Here is an 18312-nt window from a genome sequence, read left to right as displayed (position 1 = left end):
GAGCTTTTCTTATGCTTCTTTGCCATCTATATATCTTCTCTTTTGAGCTCTCTATTCAAATCTACTATTCATTTAAAATATGGATTTTTCGTTATTAGATTGCATAGATTTTTTTATACGTTTGAATACAAATCATTTGTAGATCTATGCTTTATAAATATTTTCTCCTACCCTGTGGAATTGCTTTTTAATTTTCTTAAAAATCTTTTGAAAAACAAATGTTTTCATTCTTAAGAAATCTATTTTATCGGGATCCCTGGGTGGCGCAGCGGTTTGGTGCCTGCCTTTGGCCCAGGGCGTGATCCTGGAGACCCGGGATCGAATCCCACGTCAGGCTCCCGGTGCATGGAGCCTGCTTCTCCCTCTGCCTGTGTCTCTGCCTCATTCTCTCTCTCTCTCTATGACTATCACAAATAAATAAAAATTAAAAAAAAAAAAAGAAATCTATTTTATCAATTTTTTGTGCTTCTTTGTGTCCTATTTAAAGAAATTTGGCCTAATTTAAGGTCACAAAGATTTTCTTCTATGTTTCCTCCCAGAAGTTTTGTAGTATTAGTTCCATATTGTAGGTCTATAATGCATTATAGTTAGATTTTGTAGGATGTGAGGTAAAGGTGGACTAAATTTATTTTGTTTTGACTTCAGATGTCCAATTGTTCAAGCACCATTTGTTGAAAAGATTGTTTCCCAAATGAATTACCTTGGCATGTTTTTGAAATCAATTGACTATATAAAGGTGAGTTTACTTCTAAAATCTCTATTTGGTTCCATTGACCTATTTTTATACCATATCATACTACTTTGGTTACTAAGTAGTATAGTAAATCTTGAAATCAATGGAGTATATTCTCCAACTTTTTAATTCTTTTCACATATTATTTTGAATAGTCTACATAAATTTTATAATCAAGCTGCCAATTTCCAAAAAAAAGAAGAAAAAGAAATCTTGATCAGAGTTTTAATGGATTGCATTGTATCAATATTAGTTGGGTAAAATCATCTTTTTTTAAAAAACATTTTATTTATTTTATTAATGAGACACACACACACACACACACACACACAGGCAGAGACACAGGCAGAGGGAGAAGTAGGCTCCACACAGGGAGCCCGATGTGGGACTCAATACCAGTACTCCAGGATCATGCTCTGGGCCGAAGGCAGGCACTAAACCGCTGAGCCACCCAGGGATCCCCAGGAAAATCATCTTTAAAATGTCAAGTCTTTTCTACACACACACACACACACACACACACACATATACACTTTAGAACTAAAAATGATTTCAGTACAGTTGCAGGATACGAAAACAATACACAAAAATTAGTTGCATTCCTATATACCAACAATGAAGAATCAGAAAGTGAAATCAAGAAAACATATCATTTAAATTAGCATCAAAAAGAATAGATTACTTACAAATAATTTTAACTGAGGAGATAAAATATCTGTACACTGAAAACAATAAGACACTGGTAAGATAAGTTGAAGAGGCCCCAAATAAATGGAAAGATATTCCATGTTCATGGATCAGAAGAACTAATATTGTTAAAATGTCCATACTACTCAAAGCAGTCTGCAGATTCAATGTCATCCCTTCAAAATTCCAATGACATTTATCAGAAATAGAAAAAAAAAATCCTAAAATGTGTATGGAACTACAAAAACCCTGAGTAGCCAAAGCAAACTTGAGAAAGAAGAGAAAAACTGGAGGCATCATACTTCCTGATTCCAAACTCTGCTATAAAGCTACATTAGGGTACCTGGGTAGCTTAGTCAGGTAAGCATTTGTCTTTGGCCCAGGTCATGATCCCAGGGTCCTGGGATCAACTCCCACCTTGGGCTCCCTGCTCAGTAAGGAGTCTGCTTCTCTCTCTTCCTCTGCACCCCCAGCTCTTGTTTGTGCTCTCTCTCTCAAATAAATAAATAAAATCTTTTTTTTTTAAAGCTACAGTAACCAAAACAGTGTGGTTCTGGCATAAAAACAGACACATAGATCAGTGGAACAAAATAGAGAGCCCAGAAATAAACCCATGCATATAATAGTCACTTGATTTTCTACAAAGGAGCCAACAATAGGGAAAGGATAGGCTCAATAAATGGTTCTGGGAAAACTGAATAGTCATGCAAAAGAATGACATTGAACCCTTATCTCACATCACTCACAAAAGTCGACTCAACATGGATTAAATACTTGAACATAAGATCTGAAACCATAAAACTCCTAAAAACATAGGGCAGAAGCTGGTTTTGGCAATAATTTTTTGAAGTTGACAGCAAAAAGGCAATAAAAGCAACAATAAACAAGTGAGACTACATCAAACTAAAAAGCTTCTACTCCACATAGGAAACCATCAACACAATGAAAAGGCAGAAAATATTTGCATACCACAAATCTAATAAGAGGTTAGTATCCAAAAAGCAAGCAAAGAAAATAATTCATATGACTCAATAGTATAAAACAAAAACAAAAACAAACAACCTAATTACAAATGAGCAAAGGATCCAAATAGACATTTTTCCAAAGAGGACATACAAATAGCCAACAGTTATATGAAAGGTGCTCAACTTCACTAATCATTAGAGAATGCAAATCAAAACCACATGAGATGTCACCTCACATGAGTCACAATGGTGAGGATCAAAAAAGTAAGAAGTGTTTATAATTATGTGGTAACAAAAGGAATGCTTATGTACTGTTGGTAGTAATGTAATTGGTGCAGTCACTGTGGGAAACAGTATAGGGGTTCCTCAAAAAATTAGGAATAGAAATGCCATATGATTCAGTAATCCCACTGTTTGGTATTTACCCAAAGAATACAAAAACACTAATTCGAAAAGATACATGCATCCTGTATTCATTGAAGCATTATTTATGAAACCAAGTATGGAAGCAACCTGTGTCTATTGACAGATGGGTGGATAAACAATATATATTTATACACACACACACACACACACACAAACACAGTGGACTATTACTTAGCCATAAGAAAGAATGAAATGAAATCTTGCTATTTGTGACAATGGATGGACCTAGAGGGTAATATGCTAAGTGAAATAAGTCAGACAAAGAAAGACAAATACCATATGATTTTACTTACATGTGGAATCTAAAAAACAAAACAAATAAACAAACAAAAAGACAAACAGACTCATAAATACAGAGAACTGATCATTGCTAAAGGAGAGGAGGATGGGAGATGGGCAAAGAGATGAAGACGAACAAGAGGTACAAACTTCTAGTTATAAAATAAATAAATCACTGGGACGAAAATTACAGCATAAAGAATATAGTCCATAATATTGTAACAATTGTGTATGATGACTGAAGGTAACTACCCTGATCATGGTGAGCATTACAAATGTACATAATTTCCAAATCACTGTGTTGTGTACCTACAACTAATATAGCATTGTATGTCAACTATACTTTAAGTAGGTAGCTCACTGGGGATTTATCTTTCTTGTTTCCTCTGGACTTATCAACCAAATTTAAGAGGATCATGGAGGTTAGAGAATTAAAGGTCAAAGAGGCCACTCTTTGGAAGTGCTGGGAAGAACTGAAATAATTGTCCTTCTCTCAGGAAGGTGAACCAAGGTGAGGTTATCACAAGCCCCAGAGTCACACTGTAGGATTTGCATCATGGCTCTGCCCCTTACTAGTTGTGTGGCTTTAACACTTCTATGCCTCAGTTCTTCATCTGTAATATGAGCAGAAAAGCAGTACTTTTACCACATAGTTGTGGGTGATACATAAAGGAATAAAGGAAAACACAAAGTGAGTTCAAACATAGAGTAAGACTTGGAAGAGTACCTGGCACCCAGGGTGCATTCAAATGCTAGCCATTTCATAATTATCTTTATTTAAAAACTATTGCTAGACCATTAAGTGTGTCCTGTGTGACTTCAGGAAATAAGTTTTTCCGTGGTTACATCTGTTTTAGTTCCTTTACCTCCATTATCTGTGCCCAATCCTACAGGGCTTTGCTGTAAGCTCTGCTTCTGAATTGCAAATTGAATTGATAAAATAATTCCTCATGATTGCTTAAGATGTTTCTCCTCCAAGGAACATTTGCATTTTTAAAGGAGACTCCAGAAGATACAAAAACTTCCTAGTTCTTGAAAACTAATTGCTGCTTTTCGGTCATTTGGGCTGAGATGCTATATTGCACAATATCAAGGGGTGCTATACTTGTCAACCAATGAAGAAAATAATTTGGTATAGTGGTTTTCAAAATTTACACACTGGAATCTCCAGGATTATGGAAGGAATAGCGAAAGAAAACTCAAAGAACTCTTTGTTCCCCTACTACCTATAGGACCTTTTATATAATTTTTATATTGGACATCTATAGACTTTAAAAGGAAATTTTGAAGCCCACAGGTTTAGGGTACAGTATTTTTTTTTAAACGAATGGATTGATAGAATGGGAAGATATTTCTCACCAGGAGGGTATCTAAATCCCTATGACTTTGACAAAACCAGCTCGATTTTGGATAATGCATAGGATCTTTATGATTACATAGCCTGTTACTGTTCAGAACACTTCATCTTTGCCAGGTGATTTGGACCCCAGGAAGCTTGGTGAAAACCAAGTGTCTTTGTATGATTGACACAGTGAATATTGAGACAGCTGAATTCCTCAATTGCCAAAAGTCTCTTGAATTTCCTATCCACAAATATGTTTATTTAGTAAATCCAAAGGGATCTGCCTGAAACTTTTTCCCCCCTGATTATGGAAATAACAGAACAAAATTTCTTACATCTCTCCATTCTCTGCTTTTGACTTTAGGATCTTATCTCTCAGATTTTTATTTTCTGTATTCATATAATACATTCATCTTTTAAATATAGTCATTCACTATTAGAACTGAAAGAGTCCTTATAAAGGGCATCTTAAGCAAACTCCTTTCAGGGAAGAGATTTTTCTTTATCATATGTCATAGAAGCCTACACTTTAAAATGCCATAAATGGAAATATATTGTAAAATTTCTTTAAAATACAGAGCACATCCTATAGAGACTGGCATCTGAAAATTGCCTGAGCTAAGTTACATAAAATGCCTGAGGTGGTGTAAGGAAAAAGGTTGGGTCCTAGAGTGAAAATCATAGGAGACTGCAGCACTGGCAGGATTTCAGGGGTAGAAAAAATGCCTACCCTACCAGGTATTTTCTTCTTTGATCAGAGCCTTATTTCCCCTTCCTGTGAGTAGATCTAATCCCCATCTACTTTTCTCATCCAACCAATTATGTTTCCTGTCTCTGATACATGGTCTGCTTCACTGGCCTCCACTCATGATTCATTAACACAGAACACAATAAGCCCCTATTAGTCAATAGCTGGGGATGGCTGGGAAAAAGTGGAGTATGTTGTTGTTTATGTTTTCTATGTGGAAAGAGATGGGGAACTGGCTGTGATCCCTAATCCTGGTCAATTAAACAGATTCAAAAGAGAGTATTTGGGGATAGTGAACTGGACATGAGTGTGCATGTACTATAGAAATTTTTGTCTATCCTCCCAGCCTTTGACTAAAAGTTGGTCATTTGAACCCCTGGGTAACCTCAAATACACATTTTGGTTTGGTCACAGGCCAAAATCCTCTCTCCAAGGATGTATGGGCCCCATCATGTGGAGAGATGGACCCTTTGAATTGAAAGTGACCTTAGAACATGGGTGGGGGGAGGGGCAAAAGGAGAGGGAGAAGCCGACTCCTGATGCTCAATCCCAGGACTCTGAGCTCATGACCTGAGCCAAAATCAGATGCTTAACTGATTGAGCAACCCAGGTGCCCTGGGTTCATTTTAATAAATATGTTCCATGAATTTATTAAGAAAAAAGTAATCCAAAGGGAACTATTATCTGAGACAAAAGCCAAGTATAACAAACTATGTGGACACCTGAGCTTTGATAGTTTTTGTTCTTCACTCCAAACCTCCATCCTATAGTACAGTAGCCTATATTAGTCTTGGACTTGACCTGAGGCAGGTCTCCTCCAGAATGGCACAAGATTGAGGCGATTTGATTACCCTTGGAGTGTGAATCATGTAGCCAACATAGATCAAGTTTGTGTTCATATACAAACTCAAGGCATCATGGTCAGATATAGGAGATGACAACCCCTTTTACTACCCTTCCCTGGCTTCCTTCTTTGGGCTCACTTCCCTTTCTGACCCACCTCTTAGGTACTTCAGTGCTCTCACACATCTTTTCTCTTGCTTATCATACTCAGAGAGGGCCCTCACATTTCAGTTACCCTCTGTAGCTCTTCCGGGAAAAAAAAAAAAAAAGGTTAGTGTCCAGAGGTTGTTAATAGGTATTCTAAGAAAGAGGGTTCTGTGGTCAAACATGTTTGGTAAAGCTACATTCTACATTTCTCTATATTTTTTACTGTTAAAAATGATTAAACCCATTGCAAATTTAGGCAGAAGAAGACAAAACAGGAATAGGAGGTAATTTCTTGATTCATATGACTGGGAAATCGAGAGGAGGGCTCAGTTCCAGGGAGTCCACCAGGAACCTAAGATATACCATCAGGTCTTCTTTGTTTCTCTTCGCTGGTACTCCCTTTTTCAGATCTTTCAACTGTGCTTGTATCTGTGAATTTTGTGATATTCTTGTGTGGATGGCTTTCTACACTGCACTGCAATTATGGTGGTGGTGAGAAGAACACATTCACAGAGATTTTCAGGCTAATGTTATTCCAGCTTAGTGACCTCCTAGATGAAATAGAGAGCCTAACCAGACATATGTATGTTCAACCCCAGAACAAGCTCTCATTTGCCTGACTTGGATTATGGTCTAAGCCTGGGCCAATCATCACAGACAGCAATACCAGCATATTGTGCTTTGCCAACATGTGGTTCCAAGACCAACTCTTGTGACCAAGGAATTAGTTTATTGTGATTGGCAACACCACCAGCATTGGGTAGAAAGTATGAGAGGATACTAATCAGAGGAAAGAGGTTATTATCGACAGAAATGGGAGAAGTGCACGCAGAAACAGTGGTTGTCCCTGAAGTCTGGCACATCAAAATCACCTGGGGAGATTTAAAAAACATTGATGTCTGAGTCTCACCTTCAGTGATTCTGATTTAGTTCATCTGGGATGTGGCCTGATATTGGGTAAGAAATTTCCTTCCACATTCTAATGTACAGCTGTGGCTGAGGACTCATTGTCCAGTTGCTTTTTTAGGTCATCATTTTATATATTATGAAAGATTAATCCTAAATCTCAGTTTTGTGCTCCAAAGTCTCAATTCCAGATGAATATATTCAAGACTAACTGCAATTTGATTTCAACCTCCCTTTCCAGTCTTATCTTCCACTGCTATTTTACTCCCACTCTATGCTCCAACAAATGTGGGGTGTTTCCCAGTGTCTACCTATAAAACACCCGGAGTTTCTCATGCGTGATTATCCCATTTCTTTAGCTTAGAATGGAAGTGTGCAATACATTTTTTTGCAGTGATGGAAATGTCCAATATGGTAGCCACTAGCCACATGTGGCTATTGAACACTTGAAGTGTGGCTAGCTTGACTGGATTTCAAATTTTATTTTGGTGTGCTTAGTTTAAATTTAAATAGCCACATATGGTTAGCGGCTACTCAGGGCAGATAGAATGTTTATTCAATACGTCTCTGTCAACAATTTACAAAATCCCTTTTGTGTAACCCTCCTGTGATATCTCCAGCCGAAAGTCTTATCTTGTTCCTCTTAATGACTGAGCACTCTAAGCACCAGAAGTGGCACTTACCTATACTGCCCCACATTGTTCTGTCACTCCTGGTGTTAGAAATTTCTTGAGAGAAGGAACTAATTAGAAGGCTCGTGTTTAATGAAAAGTCAACAAGCATTTGCTGAACCAACGTGGACAAAATTGCACCAACCATAACCATTGGTACACACTTACATCCCACAGAAACACAAAGGTACCAGATACACGTGAACTGAGGTCCATGTGTTAAAGGGTCCTCAATCCTGACTGTGTGAGAGAAATTGGGTCAGTAGAATAGGCAGGAAAGGATGACTAATCCGTAAAATGACCACAGGGTGTTAACCTATTTTATTTGGCTTGGAGGCAAAAATAATGGTGGAGGTTGACAGTACTAATGATTTTTATTAAAATAAATAAAGGGACATGGCCATTGAGAGCATACTCTAAATTAACCCTTCATGAAGAATTCTGGGATCAGCCCTAGTAAAATAGTTAAAATTCATCCTGACCCATGCTTTTTTTGGACAGAACTCGCTTGTAAAATGATGAACCCTCACTCCTAAGTTTCTTGAGGATGCTACTGTTGCTGGGGAAATGTCACTGTTAAAGGATAGAAAATTTATTCCAAAGAGTATTGAAGACTGACTGAATCAGGTCTGGAACATTATTGAAATAGTAAGATAAAAGCCAAGTACTTTCTGATAAAAGAAAAATTCTTTTTTAAAAAATGTAGTCCCTTCTGAATTATGGCCAAATGTCACCGAATCATTTTCAGTGAAATTTTATCTATTAACAGCGAGGAGATGGGCCCAGGCTCTGGGCTCCTCCTGGGAGCCAGGCAGCTGAGGTTCTCTCCCCTGAGATCACCGGTAATGGAAGCAGCCAAGGCTGGAGGTCATTAACATTTTGAGAACAGCGCAGACTGACACCGTGTAATGTTATGACATTTCATCTCAAGACATTTAATCTCCTTTAATCAGTGTTTATGTTGGTGATACTTCATAGTTATTTGCTTTCCCATAAAAATGGAACACTTTGGCATGTCATTAATGTAAGAGTAATTTATTTATTACCTCTTGCAATTGTTTCTAGTTCATTCTTTCTCACCGCCCCACCCCCATGCCTCCCTTCCCCTCTTTCCTTCTCCTTTGCTCCTTTTTTAAAAAAAATTTTTCTGACTTTTGCTTTCATTCATGCTATTTTGAAAGTACTTCCAGGTTTTTCTTCTGCTTTCTTCCTAGCAAGTGGGTAGTCTTGGGGTTCTCACACCTCCTTCTCAGTAAACTTTAAGAATCTGTAAGAAATTACAATCTTACCTGTCTGAAAAGTGCTGATGTTCCTCATTAGCCTTGCCTAGGAACAGCTCATTGTCCCCCGAAAGTTGCTCCAGGGATGACTTCCCCAAGAGTTTGCCTCCTCTCATTGGCTGTAGATATTGCTGTGAGCTTCTAGTCTCTGTATTCATGCGTCTGCTTCTCTGCCCTCCTTGTGAGGAGGGCACTTTATCTGACTTTAAGCCACTTAAACTTTTCTTCCCTTCTCAGGACCTCTTCATTAAATCCAAAACTGACGATTGCTGATGGTTTTATATTAGATCATGTATTCCTTAGCATAAATAAATGGTTGCACAATTCAATTCAGGAATTAGGTGTAATTTTCTTTGTTTATAAATACACAATTTGTACTATAAATTTCTTATTATGCCAAGTAGTCCAGATTTAACCTTAGTCTAAGGGAATGTTTCTCAATCTTGACACTCCTGACATTTGGGGCTGGATCATTCTTTGTTTTGGGGTATTTTTCTGCGTGCTATAGAATGTTCAGTAGCATCCCTGACCCCTGCCTACCAGATTCCAGTAGCACTTTCTAGTTGTGACAATGATATGTTTCTCCAGACATTACCAGATGTCTGCTGGGAGGTAAAATAGTGCTACATTGAGAACCACTGAGTGAGTGGAGTGTCCCTCCTTTTTGTGGGGTTATGTCTAAGTTCTAGGGCAGAGACTAAGAAGGGGTAAAGAAAGCCTTTCCTTGAAATCATTCTTCATCCACATGGACTCAGCCAAGGGGTCCCCAATCCCCTTATGACTTTAGGCCCTTGCCCATACAAAGGGCTCTCAGGGCAGTTGTCGCTGCTCTGCTGTCAGGCACAGGGGCTGTTATGCATTATTTCAGGGCGTTCTATAATGTGGCTTCAGGCCTGTCCCGGCACCATGCTGGGGGGACAAGCTGAGGAATACAGGACTCTTGTTGGCTTTAGATTCTCCCCTGAGGCTAGCAGTCCAGTTGGGACTAATCTTGGATTCCCAACTCTCTCTTGGGAGACCTTCTTATAGGACATGTTGCTCAGGAACCCACAGTCATCTAAACCCTGCTTCTGCTGTGATTCTCCTTGTTCCCTACAGTCCTGACCATGTTACTGGAGTGTGAGGACAAGCTGGACTGGTTCTTTATCTAATTTTCCAAATATGATGTTCTATGGCCTAGAAGTTATGTACTTCATAGCTATACTTTTTAACACCAAAAAGATTTTCTCTGCTTCTCTGCTATATTATCCAATCCCTGAGGCAATGCATTCTTTTGAGTGAACAGGTGGAAAAGAGGATGCAAGAAAGTGAGAGGAAAAAATTTTGGTTGAAATTTCAGGATATATATATATATACCCATCACTTGTCTATTCTAGTGCTACATTTTTATAAGAATTTAAATATTTGGAAAACCAGATGAAGAGCCATCTTAGCCTGTAGAAAAATGATTAGGCCTGTGGGGAACCAGGAGATTCACAGGGAAGAACTTCCGAGTGGGATGTCTTGGGGGTAGGACTCCCAAGATGAAATTGGAAATCCCACATGACAGTAGTTTAGTTTAATCTGTGTTCTACGGATTTGCTTTATATTAATGATCCAAGGGTTCCTTATTAATCCTCTGCAGTTCTGGTCATCTAGTGCTCATTGGTCTTTGCAAGGCCCCCGGTCCACTCCTCACCTTTGCACTTCCCAACATGTGTTTAGCTTATATTATTCTCTTTTAAAGCATTTGTGTAAGCCATGCATTATTTCATGTAGCTTTAATTTACATACATGGTACTTGTTTCTTCTTTTTGTCACTCAACATTTTGTATTTAGGATCTGATAAGCATAAAGTAGTACCACATTTTTTGTTTTAAATTGCATTTCTCTGATGACTAATGACTTTGGACAACAACCCTGCATTTTGTTAAATATCTGGGTTTCTTTGGCTATGAATTGGCTCAAATATCCTTTACCTTTCTTTAAAATTTGAGATTCTTGTATTTTTCTTCATGTTTATATGAGTTCCTTATATGTCCTAGATAATCATTTCCTTTGGTTTTAGACATGACAAATATCATGTCTCTGTGACACCTTTATGTTAACTTTATTCACAGAAATTATTAATTTGATGTGACTAAATGCATCTATGGTGTTTTTGGAATTTTATTTAAGAAGATCCCTCTGGGGCACCTGGGTGGCTCAGTCAGTTGAGCATCTGACTCTTGGGTTTGGCTCAGGTCATAATCTCAGGGTTCTGAGATCAAGCCCCACACATTGGTGTTCCCACTCAGCAAGGAGTCTGCTTCCTGTCTGTCTCATTCTCTGCTCCTCTCCCCTGTCATGCCTCCCCTTTCATGCACACACACACTCTCTCAAATAAATAAATTAATTAAAAAAAAAAAAGAAGTTCCTCCCTAACCTTAGGTCACATTATTTTCTGCCTTTATGATTTCTCTAGATTTATTTCTTTAATATATCTGAATTCCATCTTTGTGACAGTAGGTATGGATTTTTCTCCATCATAAGCAATTATCATCACTTAATAAACAGTCTGATTTGTGATGCATCTTTATTATGTAATAAATTCTGAGATATGAGTGAGTCTATCTCACAGCAATTATGATCTTTAGGTCAATTTGTCTCTTTTTACATTGATATACTGTTTTCAATATAACAACCTGTAGTAAGACTTAGTAGCTATTAGGCCAAGTGTTCATCTCATTTGCTTATCATGCTGATATTTTCTAGAAGTATGATTCAGAATTGCTTGTAAGAAAATCAGTTCAGATGGTCAGACCACACACCAGTATTTTAGGGGGTAAACCAAGTAGAAGTAGTAGGAGCTGGTGGGTCTATTGCATTCTAGGGCAGAGCACAAAAAGTGAATAGGAATCACCATTAGACTCTGAGAGAACTCTAATTTGGAGCTGCAGGGTTGTTCAGCACATAATTAAAGAAGCACTAGTTTGTAGAAGTTGTAGAATTGAAAACCATAATAAATGAATTTAAAGCTTAATGAAAGTGTTACATAGGGTAATAGAAGCAAATAGAAGCAAATAAATAGAAAATTAGTGAACTGTGATATTGAGCTTTAAAATCCTATAAAACACAGAAGGTTGTGACAAGTAGATGGAAAATATAAGTGACAATAAACATGGAAATGGAATATAAGGGCCAACATGTATATAATTGAAATTCTTGAAGGACAAAATTTATATAACTGTCTACATAAATCAATAATAATAATGTCCAATTCATAGGGTAAAAACAAAGGGATGAAGAGCTAAATGTTTAGGCAACAATAACTGGAAACTGGGCGAGAGTGATTGGAACTACTTACTCCCAGTAATTGTTCATTGTGCTGTTGGCCAAAGGTAAAGATACCGATTACTGGTAAACTTTGCTAAGTATTGCGTATTAAAAATTTAAGGTAATCACTAAAAAGGAATAGCTGAATATTTACATTCCAAAGCTGCTAATGGAAGAGACTAGAAAGAAAACAAAAGGGAAAAAATCAATCTAAAATAAGACATGAAAAGAGATAAAAAAAAAATCACAAAGTTTGGGACAAATAGAAAGTATAAAATAAAATGATAGAAATAAATCCAAGTATACCAAGAAACAGTGAAAACTGGCATAGATCATTGAAAAGTGATAAGACAAATCAAGCTATGTTCTGTTTACAAGAGACATACTTAACACATAAGCACACAGAGAACAAAACTGACAATGCTATTAGACTGAAACATGGAATTGCCAATTTGATCTACAAAACTGGCAATTGCCTATGGTTCTAGCTAATATCATAGTATCACATAATGTAGCTCTTTAGGCAGAAAGCTCTTTATCATATGAGATAAAGAATATCATTGTATATTAATAAAGTTTGAATCTGTCATGGGAACATGATACCTCTTAAGAATATAGCAGCAGAGATTAAAAACAAATTAAGCAAAAAAATTGACAAAATTATGGGAAGATATAGAAAAATCCAGAATTGTATTGGGATTTTTTTTTTAATTTTTATTTATTTATGATAGTCACACACAGATAGAGAGAGAGAGGCAGAGACACAGGCAGAGGGAGAAGCAGGCTCCATGCACCGGGAGCCCGATGTGGGATTCGATCCCCGGTCTCCAGGATCGCGCCCTGGGCCAAAGGCAGGCGCCAAACCGCTGCGCCACCCAGGGATCCCTGGGATTTTTTTTAAACGATTTTATTTATTTGAAAGAGAGAGAGCAAGCACAGAGGGAGAGAGTGAGAAGCAGCCTCTCTGCTGATCAGAAAGCCTGATGTGGGGCTCAATCTCAGGACCCTGAGATCATGACTTGAGCCGAAGACAGATGCTTAACTAACTGAGGCACCCAGGTGCCCCTGTTGTAGGATATTTTAATACAATTCTCTCAATTCTTGAAAAATGAGTCAGCAAGTATATGGAATATTAGAATAACACAGTGAAGAAGCATCATGTAGTAGACAATGTATTTTTCTGTTGGAGAACAAACATATTTTTCAAGACCACAAAAAAAGATTTTGGAAGTCTATAGTATTTAAGACCATCAATTAAGTTTCAGTAAATATCAAGGGACTTATATCATAGAAATATAAAATTTGTTGACCACAGAGCAAGTAAACCTCAACAAATTTTGACTCAGTATTATACACACCATGTGTCCAACCACAGTGCAAGAAACAAACATTTAAAGAAGATTTTTAAAAAATCCTCTACATTTAGAAATTTAAAAGCATGTTGAATAATAATGCAGGCCAAAGGTAGGATCGGAAAGGAATTAGAGCATATTTAGAATTTAGAATACTTAAAATAATAATTTTAAGACTACTTCTCAGCCTTCTAGGATACAGATTAAGTAGTGCTTAGAGGCAAATTTACAGACTTAAAGCCACTTATGAGAAAAAAATAAAGGTCCCAAATCAAGAGCTAAGCATCCACAACAGGAGCTATAAAAGGAACAAGAAAACAAACTTAAATGAAACAGAGGCAGCACATAACAAAGAGAAGAGTATAAATCAATGAAATGGAAAACAAACAGATGTTAGAGAGAATTAATAAAAGCAAAAATTGCTTCTTGAGAAAGAAAAAAATAAAATCATCCAACCCTGACGTAACTGATGCACAAGAAAAACAAAAAGACCCAAATAAACAATATGAGAAATAAAAAAAGAGCTATCACTAGAGACAAAACAGAGATAAAAGATAATAAGAAATCTGGGAAAGTTTATGTCAAAATCTTAAAAAAAAATTTAGACAAGATAGATAAATATTAGAAAAATATAACATCAAATTTATTCAAGAAGAAATAGAAAACCTGAATGGATCTATAAGCATAAAAGAAATTGAATCAATAATTAAAAATTTTCCTACAAGGAAAATACAAAGTCAAGATAGTTTATAAGTAAAAGCTATGAAATACTCAGGGAAAATATCTGCCATCTTATGTAAGTTCTTCTGGAGCATAAAAAGAAGGGAACATACTTTCAACACATTCTATAGGCTAGACTAATAATAATACTAACTCCAAACAATGACAATGAGAGAAAGAATGATTATAGGTAAGTTCCATGAATTGAAAAGTCAATACAGGGGATTCCTGGGTGGCTCAGCGATATAGCGCCTGCCTTTGGCCCAGGGTGTGGTCCCATAGACCCCGGATCAAGTCCCACCTCGGGCGCCCGGCATGGGGCCTGCTTCTCCCTATGCCTGTGTCTCATCCTGTTTCTCTCTCTCTCTCTCTGTGTGTGTGTCTTTCATGAATGAGTGAATAAATAAATAAAGACACAAAAAGAAAAGTCAGTACAGAATCATGAATGCAATATTAACACATTAAATCCAACATTGTATTAACAGAGGTAAAATATTACTATTAATTATTATATATCCCAGGCATACAAAAGTGATTTAATATCAGATGACATATTATATTAACAAATTACTGGGGGAAATGTTCTTATCAACTTTTGTAGCAAAATATTTGATAACATGCATACATCAAAAATAAATAAATCACAAAGAAAAACTCCTGAAAATGGGACTAGAAGGGACATATCCCAACCCAACAAATGTACCTACCAAATACTATGGTAAACATAGTATTTAATGAAATATTATAGGAATTCCTTTTAAAATCAGGAATGCGGGACGCCTGGGTGGCTCAGCAGTTAAGCATGCGCGTTTAGCTCAGGACAGGATCCTGGGCTTCTTGCAGGGGGCCTGCTTCTCTCTCTGTCTCTGTCTCTGCCTCTCTTCCTCCCTGTGTCGCTCATGAATAAATAAAATCTTTAAAAATAAATAAATAAATAAATAAATAAATAAATAAATAAATAAAATCAGGATTGCAACAATTGACCACAACCATTAATTTATCATTGTTCTTAACATTCTAGGTTGTGTATCAGAGGAAAATAAAACTATAAAATGATTGGAAAGAAACAAAACTATCACTACTTTTGTCATAGTGACGTGATACATAAATTATTAGAAATAATGCTAGTTTAGCAATGTTCTTGGATGCAAGATTACTACCTAAAAACATCAGTAGAGTTTGAAAATTAAAAAAAAAGATACTTAGCATTATAAAAAATAACAGAGAAATGAATCAAGCAAATGATGTGCTAGCATTTATTAAAAATAATTAGGGTACTAAAAGCATTTAAGAAGACCTGCTGTGAGGCAGCCCCAGTAGCCCAGCAGTTTAGCGCTGCCTTCAGCCCATGGTGTGATCCTAGAGACCCGGAATCGAGTCCCACGTCGGGCTCCCTGCATGGAGCCTGCTTCTCCCTCTGCCTGTGTCTCTGCCTCTCTCTGTGTGTCTCTCATGAATAAATAAATAAAATCTTGAAAAAAAATTGAGGGCCTAAAGAATGAATGTATGATTTCAATATTATAACTTTCAAAAAATGGCAAAACAAAAAATATATCAAGGAATAGAAAGTGTGTTTAAAAATTAAGCTAATGAAAAAAATTAAGCTAATGAGTTCTATTGGTATAGAGTAAGAAAGGAGAATAGGATGATGAACAACAAAGTTAATGGTGCTAATATTTTCTTTTTCAATTGGTAGTCGTTTATGGGCATTTGTTTGCTTTTTATTTTATAACTTGCATATATCAAATACATCCATTTCACATATCAAATATTCCCAAACAAAAATGTCTAAGGCAAGTGCCCTTTATCTCTTTATTATAATGACAGAAATTTGTCAGCATGTGCTATTTTTTCCAATATTCTAAAACAGTCTTTCCCTTCTTAAAGATTTATCCTCCTTATCCCTTTCTCATTGCTCCACTTGATGATAAGATCCATGTGCCAATTGTTTTCTATTTGACCTACTCCTGTCCATTTTCTGGACTTCTTGTCTCCGCACTCTGCTTTTCAGAGGCTGCAGACTACATCACCTTGACTCACTTGTTCTCATCTTTACAGCTGGATTTGGCTAATGGGAAGCTGTAGTAGGGGACTGGAGCATGGGGGAAGAGAGACTGGGGAATTCTTCCTTCTAGCTCCATATCTTATCTGTATCCCTCATGATTGTAGCTTCTTTCAGGCATCTCCCCCTTCATCTCATTGGTTTCTGTAACACTTTCAACATTAGATGTTGCTAATCTCAGGTGCATCAGTTTCCCTGGTTTCTTTCCTGAATATTTCCCAGCACATCTAAGTAGCTCTTCCATTAAAGCCACTTAATTTGTATGATCTGTAGTAAATTTTTATTTCTGTCAGAATCTTGTTATACTCCTGCTCTGTCTCAGTCAATTGCTATGTCCTCAACACTTAGAATACCAAACGCAGTAGTAACTAAAAAAGAAAAAAATAAGTTAACAAACCCAAAAGATAGACTCTTGTACCTTAGAATTTAAAATAACTTTAATGAGTATGTAATCCAACTTTCCCTGTTATAGATGTGATAATAAGTCTTGCAGAAGCCAAGCTCACTGGGGAGGAATTCTAGTGCCTCGCCTAGAGCACTGGCTAGAGATAGATGGTTTCTTTCTTTCTTTCTCCCTTTCTTTGTTTCTTTCTCTCTTTTTAAAAGATTTTATTTACTTATTTGACAGAGAGAGCACAAGTAGGGGGAGTTTGTTTGCTTGGGTCAAGGTCCCATGCCAAATGCCTCATGGGCTGCTATAAAATGATAGTGACTAAATAATCCTTCTCAGATGCTCTTCCTTGGAGATTTTGAATGAAAAATACAAGGAATGTGCTCCAGCTGATAATAAAGACTAATGCTGTAAAATATACAAAAGTCAGGTATCAGAGACTATACGATGGCAGTGGTCATAAGAAACTGTTAGTATATAAAGGTTATGAACACTTTCAAGTTCAAAGTACAGATGTCATGACTAAGCAGAAAGTAAAAGATATACAGCAGCAGAGACAGAGGAGCTGAGTCACAGTATTGGCAAGAGATTGTCTAGAGAGTTTTAAGTTAATGTTCATAGTAAAGCGATGTTGGATTTTTAATCATTTTCTAATTCCCAAGCTTTATTCTTCTGAGTACCAGAATATACCTGTTACTGGATTAAAGATTTCCTTAGTTCTTTTGTCCATCTATATATTTTCAACAAACCCCCATTATCTGAAGTTCTAGAAAATGCAAAAGAGTGGAGGAACCAAAGCTCTGGCTCTCAGTTTGATCTTTTCACCACATCACTCACATCAAGGTATCAATCAAATTTGAATCTCATTTATGATTCCTTCCTATTCCGGCCTGGCTTAGAGAAAGTTTAAAAATCCCATTCTTTGATAATTTTCCCAATGTTTGCTGTCTAATACTTCTTTTCTTTTACATTATCTGTGTGAGTTTTGGAAAACATTTGGCAACAACCCACAGATAATCCAAAGAGTAAATTCAAATTTCCCCAAATTTACTATATGTATTTTTTTTTTTACAGATAACCTAAAGTATAAATAAAGAAATAGAAAAATAACAAATATCTGAAGACTGGCAGTCTTAATGTCCAAAATCCCAGGAAGGACTGCTCAGAGAATAGAATCTCAGGTGGTGAGGCAGCTCACCAGGAGAGCAAGACAGAATGAAATGTAATGTGTGGAGCAGAGAGCACTCAGGGGTATATAAAGAGCAGCCTCGCACAGTCGAGCGCATTCTTTGGATGGATGGATTCATGAAGGGGTGATTAGTATGAGAAAAATGTAGGGATGTCATTTATCTTGATTTTCCCAAAGCCCTTGACAGAATACTTTCCTGAAGACTCTCTCACAAAAAAGGAACTCAAATTGCCTTGAAAATTGGCTGATGAGTCCAAAATAAAGAAAAATGATAAAT

General features: G+C 36.8%; 1 pseudogene across 18 annotated transcripts in view; it reads left to right on the top strand.

Moving 5' to 3' along the window:
* Window positions 1–18312, top strand: part of LOC144313021 (DDB1- and CUL4-associated factor 13 pseudogene) — a 203703-nt pseudogene that overhangs the window by 122963 nt on the left and 62428 nt on the right. For 4 of the 18 annotated variants that reach the window (XR_013378845.1, XR_013378816.1, XR_013378766.1 and 1 more), the window contains one exon: window positions 646–736. The exons of 9 other annotated variants lie outside the window; for them this stretch is intronic. The product of XR_013378845.1 is annotated as a DDB1- and CUL4-associated factor 13 pseudogene, transcript variant X38 (transcript). Of the gene's footprint in view, window positions 1–645; window positions 737–3500; window positions 3517–8248; window positions 8375–18312 lie in introns of those variants that run through there. 5 more of the 18 variants (XR_013378875.1, XR_013378793.1, XR_013378751.1 and 2 more) reach the window with 3 other exon arrangements.

Source organism: Canis aureus, chromosome 1 (genome assembly GCF_053574225.1).
Source record: "Canis aureus isolate CA01 chromosome 1, VMU_Caureus_v.1.0, whole genome shotgun sequence".
Lineage (NCBI taxonomy): Eukaryota > Metazoa > Chordata > Mammalia > Carnivora > Canidae > Canis > Canis aureus.
This window is presented reverse-complemented; position numbering and strand designations above follow the sequence as displayed.